The 13202-nt window shown below is 49.3% G+C and overlaps 1 protein-coding gene across 3 annotated transcripts in view; it reads right to left on the bottom strand.

The window, feature by feature from the left end:
- Window positions 1-4180, bottom strand: part of FBXO34 (F-box protein 34) — an 83508-nt gene extending 79328 nt beyond the window's left edge. For all 3 annotated transcript variants that reach the window (XM_030562960.1, XM_030562963.1, XM_030562961.1), the window contains exon 1: window positions 4053-4180. The gene's annotated coding sequence lies outside the window, so the exon portion shown is untranslated. The remainder of the gene's footprint in view (window positions 1-4052) is intronic.
- Window positions 4181-13202: the final 9022 nt, after the last annotated feature.

Raw genomic sequence — 13202 nt, 5'->3', positions numbered from 1 at the left:
AATTTCACTACTGTATATATATAGCAAAAATAAATCCACAGTTTTCTGTCCAGCACATAACGTTGGTGAAAGCTACCTTGCAGGTTACAGACAAACTTCCTCCTTTTATAAGCACAAATCAGTTTCTAAAGCCATAAATTGTCTTAGACATGAACAAAACAGTTTTATGTATCTGTACAGAAGACGTTTTGGGAAATTATACAAATTTCATTACTAACTGGAGATATGCGAGTTTTCAATGCTGCTCTATCCTCGAATCATAGGCTTTGGCAGCAGACTCAGCTATACATTTGTTTTATTGATACTTGGTTTTTAATAGCAACCTTTGCAAGACTCCTTAACAAAAAAACCCAACAATGATATTTTGGTTGGAACCAGCTACTTAGTCTGCAGTTTGAATATATGTACATCCACACAACAATATTTTTTGGGAAGAAAGAGGGACCAATAGAACACTGAATCCTGTGCTACTCATCCACTATTACAATAATTGTGTTAGTTTGAGAATTATGCTAAAATGTCAGCCACAAAGGAATGCAAAACATAAGAAACTAAGGCCAGTACTTTGTAACAAATCTGTTGCCACCCAGAACTTCATGGCTGTTTCTACAGTACACAGCCATTCAGAACAACAGCAAAGATAGAACTCTGTTCTCCCTGCTCCAGATGCACAAAACCTCCTAGCACTTGAACTAGAGGCAAATATCATAACATAAGCTTTTATCACTAACAGTTAATTAAGCCGTTCTCATTCTACCCAGTGGAATACTATGGTACACAATAGCAGCTCATAGCAATATGCTCCCTAAATCACAAAATATGCAAAAATAATTTTATACCATTGAGAAAATAAAACATACTATTGCATCTCAACGCTTGACAAGTTGTCTCCATATGTTCACAATCCCTTTCATATCTGAACCGATGCAAAAATAGATCTTAATGTTTCACCTACCTTTAACAGTACACAGTCTGTGCATTTTTAGTCACATATGAAAGAACCAACTCAGTCACAGAGTATGGAAAATATTTGAAGACTAGTCCCTGGTATTAAATCAAATCAGAAGCTCTCAATTTATCAGCCATATTAAAATGCAACTTCTAGTTATTAAGTGCATGTCATTAAAAAGGGCAGTTTCAAAAGTGTTACTCAATTAACAGTCATTGTCTTTGTTATCCACCTGCTTTTGATAAGGCATCAATCACCTTCTGGATAGTCCTCCTCTTTCCCTCAAAAGGCCCTGGTTTCTGACAAATTCACCTTTCAAGCAGAGAGCGGGACACATTACCTCCCAAAACCAGTCAATGAGGCTCTTTCATTCAGCCATAGAGAAGGCATGTAGCAGTTGGAAAGCAACACAAGGCACTCCCTTCCCCCTCCCACCAGGACTGAACACACTGCATTCAAAACACTCCCAGTCCCTGAAGCAAAGGATTAGCCATTTATTGAGGAGGAAGCAAAACACTGAAAGATTCCAAGGGCCAAATATATCCCTATTGCAACTTCAATGAAGTTAACAGTTACACCCTGGATTAATTTTGTCACAAATGACCACATTACTCAAATTTAATATCATTTCATTCATCCAGACACACAGCCTAGACTCCAAGTATACATGTAGCAAAGGAAGAGTACAGCAGTATTTCTGCCATTGTGTTAAGCAGTAACATTAGCACACCCACAGACATTTATGAAATTTAGACTTTGGACTTCCAAAGCAACTGTGGTCACCAAGTGCTTACTGTTTTCCTATAAGGATATCAGAAGGGGACCAAATATAACAATAAGGCTTTATATAGAACCTTTCATCCAAGGACCAAAAAGAGCTCCACAAATATTCATTAAGCCTTGCCACACTCTGGGGGAGAGGTATTACCCTCATTATAGACACCATACAATTAGGGTATGTCTACACTACAAAATTATGTTGACCTAATTTGCATCAACATACTGCCACCGCAGTAATTAAATTGTTTTACATGTCCACGCTACACTTCTTGTGTTGATAGTGCACATCCTCACCGGGAGCATTTGCACCAATTTAATTGTCAGTGTGGGGCATTATGGGACAGTTTCTGAAGGCTAGCTACAGTCAATGTAAGCAACGCAGTGTCTACACCAGTGGTCCCCAACCTTTTTCATCTGGCGGGTGCCAGACGACGAGCCACGAAGAACCGTGGTGGCAGACAAGCAGTGTCACCAGGAGGCGTCACTGCCAAAATGCTGCCGAAAGCATTTTGGTGGCAACACCTCTGGATGACGCTGCTTGTTGGCAGCATTTTGGCAGCTGCTCATCCGCTGGCCAGTATGCAGGTGCACTTAGATGCCCCAGTGGGCGCCATGGCACCCAAGGGCACCGAGTTGGGGACCCCTGGTCTACACTGATGCTGCATCAACCTAAGCACTTCGCCTCTCGTGGAGGAGGAGTTAAGTCGATGTAGCGTGTGAGTTACATCAGAAGGAGAAACATTATAGTGTAGAAACTTACAGAGTTAGGTCATAGACTATCAGGGTTGGAAGGAACCTCAGGAGGTCATCTAGTTCAACCCCCTGCTCAAAGCAGGACTATGTAAGCTGCCTTGCATTGATCTAATGCTGTAATGTAGACCAGGGCTCAGTGTAAAGAAGAAACTAGGTTTTATTTTGTTAAACAAAAAGCTACAACTCATTGTTTCAGGCACAACCTTGAAGGGACTTATCATCTGGATAAAAATATCACATCCACTGGAACTGTATTTTTAACCTTTTATTTGAGTTATTGTACAGTGCCCATGTGAGTACATATTGATACAAGTAACATCTAGACTATTTTTAATAGTGAATAGAGTTCAGTTTTTTTGGACTGCAGTTTGGATTCAGTTTCACAAAAACTTCTTTGGGACTTTCACAAACAGGGGAGGAAAAAAAACTCAAAAAATGGGATGGTAAAACCACAAAAACTGGCCAGGAAACTCTGGACAGGTATAAAACTTTAACTCTCTTTTAAAAGTTGATTAGATTTCCAGTTGGCAGTGTTCCTTTAAAAGACTCAATCCTTTTATGTTGCACATAAGTATGTTAAAGATTTACCCGCTGTATAGGACATGGGACACACACTCACCCTTCTATTGCAGAGAGTAGGGATGTCACAGGCACAGCCTGACGGTATTACCCACTATATTATGACTTCACTGCAGCTGAAGCCAAAGCATCATATACCTGTCTTCCCAGCCCCACTATAACTGCAGCAGGCAGGAGGAAGAGGACAGAGCAGGAAGCCCTACAGAGGGGGCATCCCAGCAACAGAGAGGGGAAGTGAGCCCCTGTAAAGGCTGGGGGTGTCCTAGCCACATCAAAGCTTCTGCAGGGAGATGGATCCTCTATGAAGGGACAAAGTGTGTTGTAGACCGATAACGTGAAGCACCCTTTAAACGCAAAGAAGGGTACGGGAGCCCCACCAGCCTTGGGGGACAGGGAGCCCGATAAAGGGGTGCCCTCTCCATATCCCCGCAGCAGGGGGGCAATGGAACACGCTGCAAGAGCGCCCGGTGCCCATGGCTGCAGCAGGGAAGGGGGAAAAGGGAGCTTGATGGGGGGCTGCCCCAGCCCCAGGGCCGCAGAGGGAGAAAGCCCGATAGGGGGCTCTTGTGGGGAGGAAGGGCCCCCCCAGTCTCCAGCAGCAGAGCAGGGAGCTGTATGGAGGGGAGTCAGCCATGGGGGACCCCACCCTACAGGGCCCGCGCCCCTGCCACTCCTGCTCGCGGCGGACAAACCAGGCCCGGTTGCCGCTGCCTGGCGCTTGGCTCCGGCCCGACCGCCCTCGCAGACGCAGCCCCCTCCCAGCCCCAGCGCCGCCGCGGCCGGGCAGGAAAGACCGCGGCTGCGTCCAGGGCCTGCTCGCGGCCCCCTCTCCAGCTCCCGCCCGGCCGGGTGGGCCCCACGCCGGGATCCCTCCCTTCAGCCTCCCGAGCGGGAGCCACCTGCCCGGCCTCCCCGGCACTCCGCGCCCCGCTCCCGGGGCTGCTCGTGGGCGGTGCAGGACCCGGGCCCCTCCCCCGAGCCGCGGCCCTACCGGGTACAGGGCGCGGGCCCGCCTGGGTCCCAGAGCAGCGGGGGGCCCGGAGCCGGTGGCGGGCGGGAGGCTCAGGAGACCCCGGTTGCTCGGCACAGCCGGATCCCCCAGAGCGGAGCCAACTTGTTCGGGGTGGAGCCGCCGCGGCCTCGCCAATCCGGGCCCGGGGCGGAGCCGGCGCTGCGGAGCTGGGCCCCGGCAGCTCCCCCTCCCGCCCCCCAGCGCCAGGCACCGGGAACTGCCAGGCACCGACCGGGAGCCTCGCGGGGACGCCAGCCTCTCCCCCGGCCTAGCGCCAGGCAGCTACCGGGAGCCTCGGGGGACGCCAGCGCTCTCCGGCCCCCGGCGCCAGGCACCGACCGAAGCCTCGGGGAGACGCCAGCCCCTCCCCCGGCCCAGTGCCAGGCAGCGATTGGGAGCCTCGGGGGACGCCAGCCCCTCCGGCCCCCAGTGCCAGGCACCGAGCGGGGGCCTCCGTGGGACGCCAGTCCCTGGCCCAGTGCCAGGCACTGGGAGAAACCAACCCCCCGTGCCAGGCACCCTCCGGAGACATCAGCGGCCGCCAGCCAGTGCCAGACACCGGGAGAAATCTCACACACACTCGTGCTAGGCACCAGGAATTATTAGTCCCCCCACACACCCAGTGTCAGGCACTGGGAGCCTCAGTGGACACCTCCCCACAAACACACACATTGTCATGCACTGGCAGTCATAGGGGTACCAGCTCACTACACGCACTGAGCAACACCTGCTTGCCCCCCCCCCGCCAGGCAACCCAAGACACGGGACACTCACTACCTCGACCTTAGTGTTGAGCATTGAGACACAGGGGACTTACTCTCCCCCGCCCTGCCACTTTGTATAAATAATTAAATAGTCATTGGGCTAGAGAGAGCAAGCCAGAGGCTGGATGTATCACTTGGTAGTTAAGCAGAAGGAGAGTCAGCTTCATGAGAACAACCCCCTTCCCCTGCTTGTTAGGGTACTAAGGTAGAACATGTGAGTTCAAGTCTCTGCCCCAAATCAGGGGTGGGGATTCAAATCTGGCACTCACATCCCAGGTGAGTGTCCTAACCATAGGGCTATGAGAATGTTGACAAATACCTTAAAAATTGTATTTTCCAGTTTGATTGTGTTGCTTGTTAGCTCCTATTTATATCATTCCCGCAGTTGCTGCAGTACTTGTGATAGCTTTAGGCTGTAATTCAGAGATAGATTTGTTGCTTTGTGATTCTTGGAAGTAATTACAGCCCCAGGCTTTGTCAAAACTAGAAAAAGTGGTTAGTTTAGGCTGGGTTTAGCTAACATATTTTAGTTAAAATTAATCTAAACTCAACCTTTCTCCTAATGTAGGTGAAGAGTGTTACAGGAGTTGGGCACAGCCATGCCCATGCCTAGTTATCTAGCACCAAGGGATGATTTGGGCTTGGCTCTGCAGTCTGAGATGACTAGTTAGTCTTTTCCCTGCACTAGGAGCCTCCTAGCAGGAGCATTAGGTGCTGATGCCTTTCCCAGGCACAGCCCCCTCAGCCACGCTCAGGCCAACTCCTGCCCTGGCAGAAATCTGTGAGGGCATCTGACCCCTCATCCCCCCCGAGTTGCCTCTGCCTGCAGTTGTCAGTTGACCAGGATAACCTGATGGTAGCCTTGGGTGTGTGGGCTTCCTATAAGAGCCAACTCCCTCAGAGAAAGGAAGCTTGGGTGAGGTCTGGTAATTGATTCGTACAATGAGTTTAGTAGATATTCCCAGCTTAAAGGAGCTAGAGAGGAAACTTCTCTGATCCTAGATCATCTTTGGATCCCTTATAGAAGGAAAGGGGTTGTCCACACCAGGCAGTTGAAAAGGCCTGGCTGGAATGACCTATAGTGAGGTTCAGGAACAGACGCTTGAGGAAACACCAGGAAGCAGGATTTAAGCTTTGGAAAGAACTATTGAGTCTGGCAAGGGGGTGAAGAAACTGTGGAGTGGGGGAAAGGTTTGTTTGATATAAATTGCCATCTGCAGCTGTAGCTATGTTGGTATGAGAGCATCTCTTGTTGACATAGCACTGTCCACACCAGTTGGGGTGTGTGTGGTTTTTCATACCCCTGACAGACAAAAGTTTTACCAACAAAGGTATTAGTATAGACATAGACTAAGGGCTTGGCTACACTGGAGAGTTGCAGCGCTGGTGGTGGGTTTACAGCGCTGCAACTTAGTAACTGTCCACACCTGCAAGGCACATTCAGCGCTGCAACTCCCTGGCTGCAGTGCTGGCTGTACACCTGGTCTGCTTGGGGTGTAACAACTGCAGCGCTGGTGATGCAGCGCGGCTCATCAAGTGTGGCCACCAAAAGTGCTGTTACTGGCCTCCAGGGTATTAGGAGGTATCCCAGAATTCCTGTCCACAACAAACCGAAAGAATGGCTGAACTCCGAGCTCCCCGGAGCTACTTCTCTAAAAAACAAACACAGCTGCTCTTTGCTCCAGCGAGCGACGAGCAGAGGCAGGGGAATTGCTTTGGAATGTTCACAGCTGTTTGCTTGAGGAGAGAGGGGAGTCCGTGTTGAGCCGCTGCTTATGTGGTCTGAAGGCTATTTAGGAGTGCATAATTTGCATTTAGTGAATAAGAGAGGGGTGGGGGAAGGGGTCAAAACTTTTAAAATGATTGAAGGTAGGTGCTGTGTATCTTCCAGTCCTTAGAACTTGCAAGGCAGGGAGCTGAGAACAGTGTCATCTCCAAAAATCAACTCTCTCTGTTTCCCTCACGCTCCACCCCACCCCCCGTTTTGAAAAGCACGTTGCAGCTACTTGAATGCTGGGATAGCTGCCCACAATGCACCACTCCCAACAGCGCTGCAAATGTGGCCACACTGCAGCGCTTTCCCTACACAGCTGTACGAAGACAGCTGTAACTCCCAGCGCTGTACAACTGTAAGGATATGGCTACACTTGCAGCTGTACAGCGCTGGGAGTTACAGCTGTCTTTGTACAGCTGTGTAGGGAAAGCGCTGCAGTGTGGCCACACTGACAGCTACCAGCGCTGCAGTGTGGCCACATTTGCAGCGCTGTTAGGAGTGGCTGAACAGGCATTCTGGGATACCTCCGAATACCTCTGGAGGCTAATTACAGTGTTTTTGGTGGCCACACTGGCGGAGCAGCGCTGCATCACCAGCGCTGCAATCATTATACCCCAGGCAGAGCAAGAGTACAGCCAGCGCTGCAACCAGGGAGATGCAGCGCTGTATGTGCCTTGCAAATGTGGATGGTGAGTAAGTTGCAGCGCTGTAAACCCACCACCAGCGCTGCAACTATCCAGTGTAGCAAAGCCCTGAGTGTAGCCATACCCTCTAACTGCAAAGTGAAGTTGAGTGTTGTCCCTCACTTTAGTCCAAATCCACTCATCAGAAACCCTTAATTCAAGGGTAGTAATGTTTTTAACTCGAGTTAGCAGTTCTGTTGAGTGTATAGGCTAGCACTTGAGTTAACACAACTCATCAGCTGCTAACATGACTAATCTGTAGTGTAGATAGCTCCATCTGAATGCTGCTAGACTTCCATTGTCCACCCATAATCCTCCCACGTGCTCATAAAGGACAAACAAGTTCTCCCATAATTCACTGAGGAAAAACTCAAGAGTAGCTCAATTTACTGTAGTGTGAAGGACCATATGTGCCTCCAGAAATTTCAGTGCCATGTACGAGTGGACACAGCATCCCCAATGTTATTTTGCGGTGCAGCTGCTCTCACTCAAGCTAGGTAACTCGACTGTAGGTGCTCAAGTTACTTCTTCAGTGAAGACCTACTGTAAGAAAAAAGTTGCTTAGCTACTAAGCGCAATCTGAACTCAGCTACTTTTCCTATTTGAAACAAAGCCCTGCGTCATCTCTATATGGGCCAATAGGTGTAGTTTTTCAAACATGTTAGCTTCTTGTGATTGAAAACCCTCTTAATGCTTAAGATAAAGGAGACTAGTAGGGAGGTTAGGGTTTACCTCAACCAGCTAATGTGTTAAAACTACAATTTACATTAGGATTTTAATACGTATCAGTTAACATGTTAAAATATCAGAGGGGTAGCCATGTTAGTCTGGATCTGTAAAAAGCAACAAAGAGGCCTGTGGCCCCTTATAGACCAGGGGTAGGCAACCTATGGCATGCGTGCCAAAGGCGGCACGCAAGCTGATTTTCAGTGGCACTCACACTGCCTGGGTCCTGGCCACCGGTCCGGGGGACCCTTCATTTTAATTTAATTTTAAATGAAGCTTCTTAAACATTTAAAAAACCTTATTTACTTTACATACAACAATAGTTTAGTTATATATTATAGACTTATAGAAAGAGACCTTCTAAAAAGGTTAAAATGTGTTACTGGCATGCAAAACCTTAAATTAGAGTGAATAAATGAAGACTCGTCACACCACTTCTGAAAGGTTGCCGACTCCTGGTCTATAAGGTGCCACAGGACTCATTGTTGCATGTTAAAATACACTCCTTATCTTAACAAAGACATGGCACTAGCTGATCCAATTAAAACAGTGTTAGTCATAAAGATTCAATGGCTATGGATAGTAAAGCTAATGCAAGGAAGAACTAGCATCCACTTCGTTCCTATGCTCTAGTCTAACATATCTTCCATGAACTCTCCCAGATAAAGTTCCACAACTAATTAGTTAAGTACCAGGCACCAATATAGATGCTACATCTTTTAGTTTGTTTCTCACTGTTGAGTCTTTCTCTGTATGAAGACCTGTCCGGTTCCAGTTATTTGGACATGGCAGCATTTGCTACAAATGTGTTTAAAAACAAACACCATTTACTGTAAATTGAAAATACTGTGTACTGGGATGGCAAAACCACGGATTGAGAGCCATATGTGCAGGGCCAGTGCTTCCATTAGGCGACCCTAGGCAGTCACCTAGGGCACCAGGATTCGAGGGGCGGCATTTTGTGCGCTCCCCAAGGGGCGCGTGGGAGCTTCCGGTTCTGCTCTAGTCGCGCTGCCCAAAGAAGGACCCTCTGCCGACGTGCTGCGGAAAACAGTGGCAGGCAATTGAGCAGCTCAATGACTGCTGCTGTCACCTGTGGCATTTTGGTGGAAGGTCCTTCTTCGGCGGTGCGATGGGAGCAGAACCAGAAGCTTCCGCGCGCCCCGTGGGGAGCGCACAAAATGCCGTCCCTCGAATTCTGCCTAGGGCGCCAGAAACCCTGGCACCACTCCTGCATACGTGGCTCTTTTTCAGTTACAGTGTGGCTCACAGAGCCTCCCCCACCCACCAGACTGGGGTGGGGGTAAGCTCAGGGCTTCTGCCCTGCAGCGGGGTTAGGGGCTTCAGCCCCATGGGAGGCACCTGCCAGGGCTTGGGGCTTCAACAGGACTGGGGCTGATGCCCTGAGCCCTGGCAGGTGCCTCCCATGGGGCTGAAGCCCCTAACCCCACTACCCTGCCACAGGGCCCAAGCCCTGAGTCTTGGCAGGTGCACCCAGCTCTTGAACTTCTGTAGATTATTGTATGCGAGTCAGAGGGTGTCATGGTATAATTCCCCACTCTGAACCTTAGCGTCCAAAAGATGGGGTACCAGCATGAATTCCTCTAAGCTCAATTACCAGCTTAGTACTTGTAACGCTGCCACCAACCAGGAATTCCAGTGCCTGGTACACTCTGGTCCCCCAAAAACCTTGTCCAGGGACCCCCAAGACCCAGTCCCTCTGGATCTTAACACAAGGAAAGTAAACCCTTTCCCTCACCGTTGTCTCTGCCTCTCCCAGACTTCCCCTCCCTGGGTTACCCTGGAAGATCACTGTGATTCAAACTCCTTGAATCTTAAAACAGAGAGGAAAATTCACCTTCCCCCCTCCTTTTCCCTCCCCCTCCCAGACTCTCCCTGAGAGAGAAAGTAATCCTAACACAGAGAGAAATTAACCTTTCTCTCCCCCTTCCCTCCTTTCTCCCCACCAATTCCCTGGTGGATCCAGACCCAGTCCCCTGGGGTCTCACCAGGATAAAAAAAAATCAGGTTCTTAAACAAAAAAAGCTTTTAATTAAAGAAAGAAAAACAGTAAAAATATCTTTGTAAATTTAAAATGGAATATGTTACAGGGTCTTTCAGCTATAGACACTGGGAATACCCTCCCAGACTAAGTATACAAGTACAAATTAAAATCCTTTTGGCAAAATAAAAATTTGAACTCCTTCCAGCCAAATACACATTTGCAAATAAAGAAAACAAACATAAGCCTAACTCGCTTTATCTACCTAGTACTTACTATTCTGGACATATAAGAGACTGTATCAGAGAGATTGGAGAGAAACCTGGTTGCACATCTGGTCACTCTCAGAACCCAGAGAGAACAACCACCAAAAACTAACAGCACACACAAAAACTTCCCTCCCTCAAGATTTGAAAGTATCCTGTCCCCTGGTTGGTCCTCTGATCAGGTGACAGCCAGGCTTACTGAACTTGTTAACCCTTTACAGGCAAAAGAGACATGAAGTACTCCTGTTCTATTAACCCTTAACTATCTGTGTAAGACGGAGGGTCAGTAAATGGTCTAGACAGTATTAGGGATGGTCTAGACAGTATTTGGTCCTGCCATGAGGGCAGGGGACTGGACTTGATGACCTCTCGAGGTCCCTTCCAGTCCTAGAGTCTGTGAGTCTATAAATTGGGCCACCCCTGCATGTACTGTAGTGAGCTGTTGCTTTATTCTAACAAAGAATTACAGATTGTTTACATGTGTAGTCTATCAGAAAGGACACAAATTTAAAAGGAAGGCAGAGTCTGAATTCTTTGCTGCACTAATCCTTTATGCAGTGGGAGTTTGTAGTAAAATAGTGTCCTAATTTGATAAGGTCAGGACCCCTTTGTGCTGGGTATTGTACAAACTCAATAAGAAGCAGTGCCTGCCTTGAAACAATTACAGTCTACATAAATAGATGAGACAGACAAACAGTGGGAGAGGAAACAGAGAGGTGATGTGTATTAGCCAAAGTCACAGAGCAGGTCACTGCTGAGTTGAAAATAGAACCTGGGTCTCTTTGGGTATGTCTCTGCTACTAAAAGACCTGCAGCACTGGCCCGGGTCAGCTGATTCTGTCTCACAGGGCTTGGACTGCGGGGCTAAAAATTGCAGAATAGACGTTCAGGTTCAGCCTGGAGCCCAGGCTCTGAAACAAGACAACACAAGGGGGGTGGGTCTCAGAGTCCAGGTTCCAGCCCAACCCCAATATCTATGCTTCAATTTTTAGCCCTGTGAGGCCAAGTCATTTGATCTGGGCTCTGAGACTTGGTGCCGTGGGTTTTTTATTGCAGTGTAGACGTACCCTTAAATTCCATTCCAATGTCCTATCCATTGGACCACAGCATCTCTGCATGCTAATAGCAACCCTGGCAAGAGTACCATGATCTTTCCACTAGTGCAGCGGTCCACAACCTTTGTGTGGCCAGTAGCACATTCATGTTTTCAGAAGAGTGTGGCGGGTGCCAACAATTACTCACATACAGGGCCGGCTCCAGGCAACAGTGGAGCAAGCACGTGCCTGGGGCAGCACATGCTATGGAGCGACATTCCGTCCATTCTGCAGAGTCAGAGCATTTTTTTTGTTTGTTTGTTTGTTTTTGGCGCCAGTTCCGGGCAGTGCAGAGAGAAGCTGGAGAGAAGCCGGGAGGACAGAGAACACTGGCGCCTGCAGCCCCGGAGTTCTCTGTCGCTGGCAGGTGCAGGGCCGCGGCTTCTCTCCAGATTAAGCCGCAGCCCCGCACCTGCCAGGGACAGAGAACACCGGCTCCCGCAGTCTGCAGCCCCGGAGTTCTCTGTCTCCGGCAGGCGCGGGGCTGCGGCTTCTCTCCCCCTGCTGGGCACTAGGTGGGTGCACATAAATGCCCCGGCGGGCACCATGGCACCTGCGGGCACCGCGTTGGGGACCAGTGCACTAGTGCATATATTCACATGGGAAAGGATACAAACAATAAACACTTGGCCCTGGACCATGGTGGATGCTTTGAATGCATAAGCAGAAACCTTATTTCTAGTACTGGTGTCATAGTGTCCATAGCAGCTATAGCCGGTAGGCCAAATTCACACCAGTGTAATTACCCTGAAGATGATTTAGATTCCCTGTCTCAGGGTATGTCTACATCTACAATTTTGCAGCGCTGGTTGTTACAGCAGTATTAGTACAGCTGTATAGGGCCAGCGCTGCAGAGTGGTCACACTTACAGCAACCAGCGCTGCAAGTGGTGTTAGATGTGGCCACACTGCAGCGCTGTTGGGCGGCTTCAAGGGGGGTTAGGGGAACACGAGAGCAAACCACGGGGAAGCAGGTCTCCTTCCCTGCGGTTTGCTCCAGTGTTCCCCAAACACCCCCCCCCAAGCAGGTCTCCTTCCCCGCGGTTTGTTCTCGCGTTCCCCGAACCCCTGTGCAAGCAGGTCTCCTTCCCAGCGGTTTGCTCCAGTATTCCCCGAACCCCCCTGCAAGCAGGTCTCCTTCCCAGCGGTTTGCTCCAGTGTTTTTTGAACCCCCGTGCAAGCAAATCTCCTTCCCCACGGTGTGCTGTCGCGTTCCCCGAACCCCCCTGCAAACCGCGGGGAAGGAGATCTGCTTGCACGGGGGTCAGGGGAACGCGAGAGCAAACCGCAGGGAAGGAGATCTGCTTCCCCGCGGTTTGCTCTCCCGTTCCCCGAACCCCCCTGCAAACCGCGGGGAAGGAGACCTGCTTGATTACCAGAGAGGCTTCCTCTTGTATGCTGGGATACCTGTTTATTCCACGGAGGTCAAGAAAAACGCTGGTGAGTGTTTACACCTGATGACCAGCGCTGGATCACCAGCACTGGATCCTCTACACCCGAGTTTCAACGGGTGTACGGCCAGCGCTGCAAACAGGGAGTTGCAGCGCTGGTGATGCCCTGCAGATATGTACACCTCCTAAGTTGCAGCGCTATAACTCCCTCACCAGCACTGCAACTTTGTGGTGTAGACAAGGCCTAACAGAAAAAGGCCATGCAATGCAACTATATAGTCCCAATTTTTTGTTACAAGCTGATAAGCACAACTGAATGTCACTTGCACCAAACTGGCTTCTAATGAATAATTTTTTGGGGGGAGGGGAGCAGTCAGGTTATTTAGTGATAAATATAAGAAAGATTTTTCAATTTGTTTACCTTCCCTAG

Source organism: Gopherus evgoodei, chromosome 4 (genome assembly GCF_007399415.2).
Source record: "Gopherus evgoodei ecotype Sinaloan lineage chromosome 4, rGopEvg1_v1.p, whole genome shotgun sequence".
NCBI lineage: Eukaryota > Metazoa > Chordata > Testudines > Testudinidae > Gopherus > Gopherus evgoodei.
This window is presented reverse-complemented; position numbering and strand designations above follow the sequence as displayed.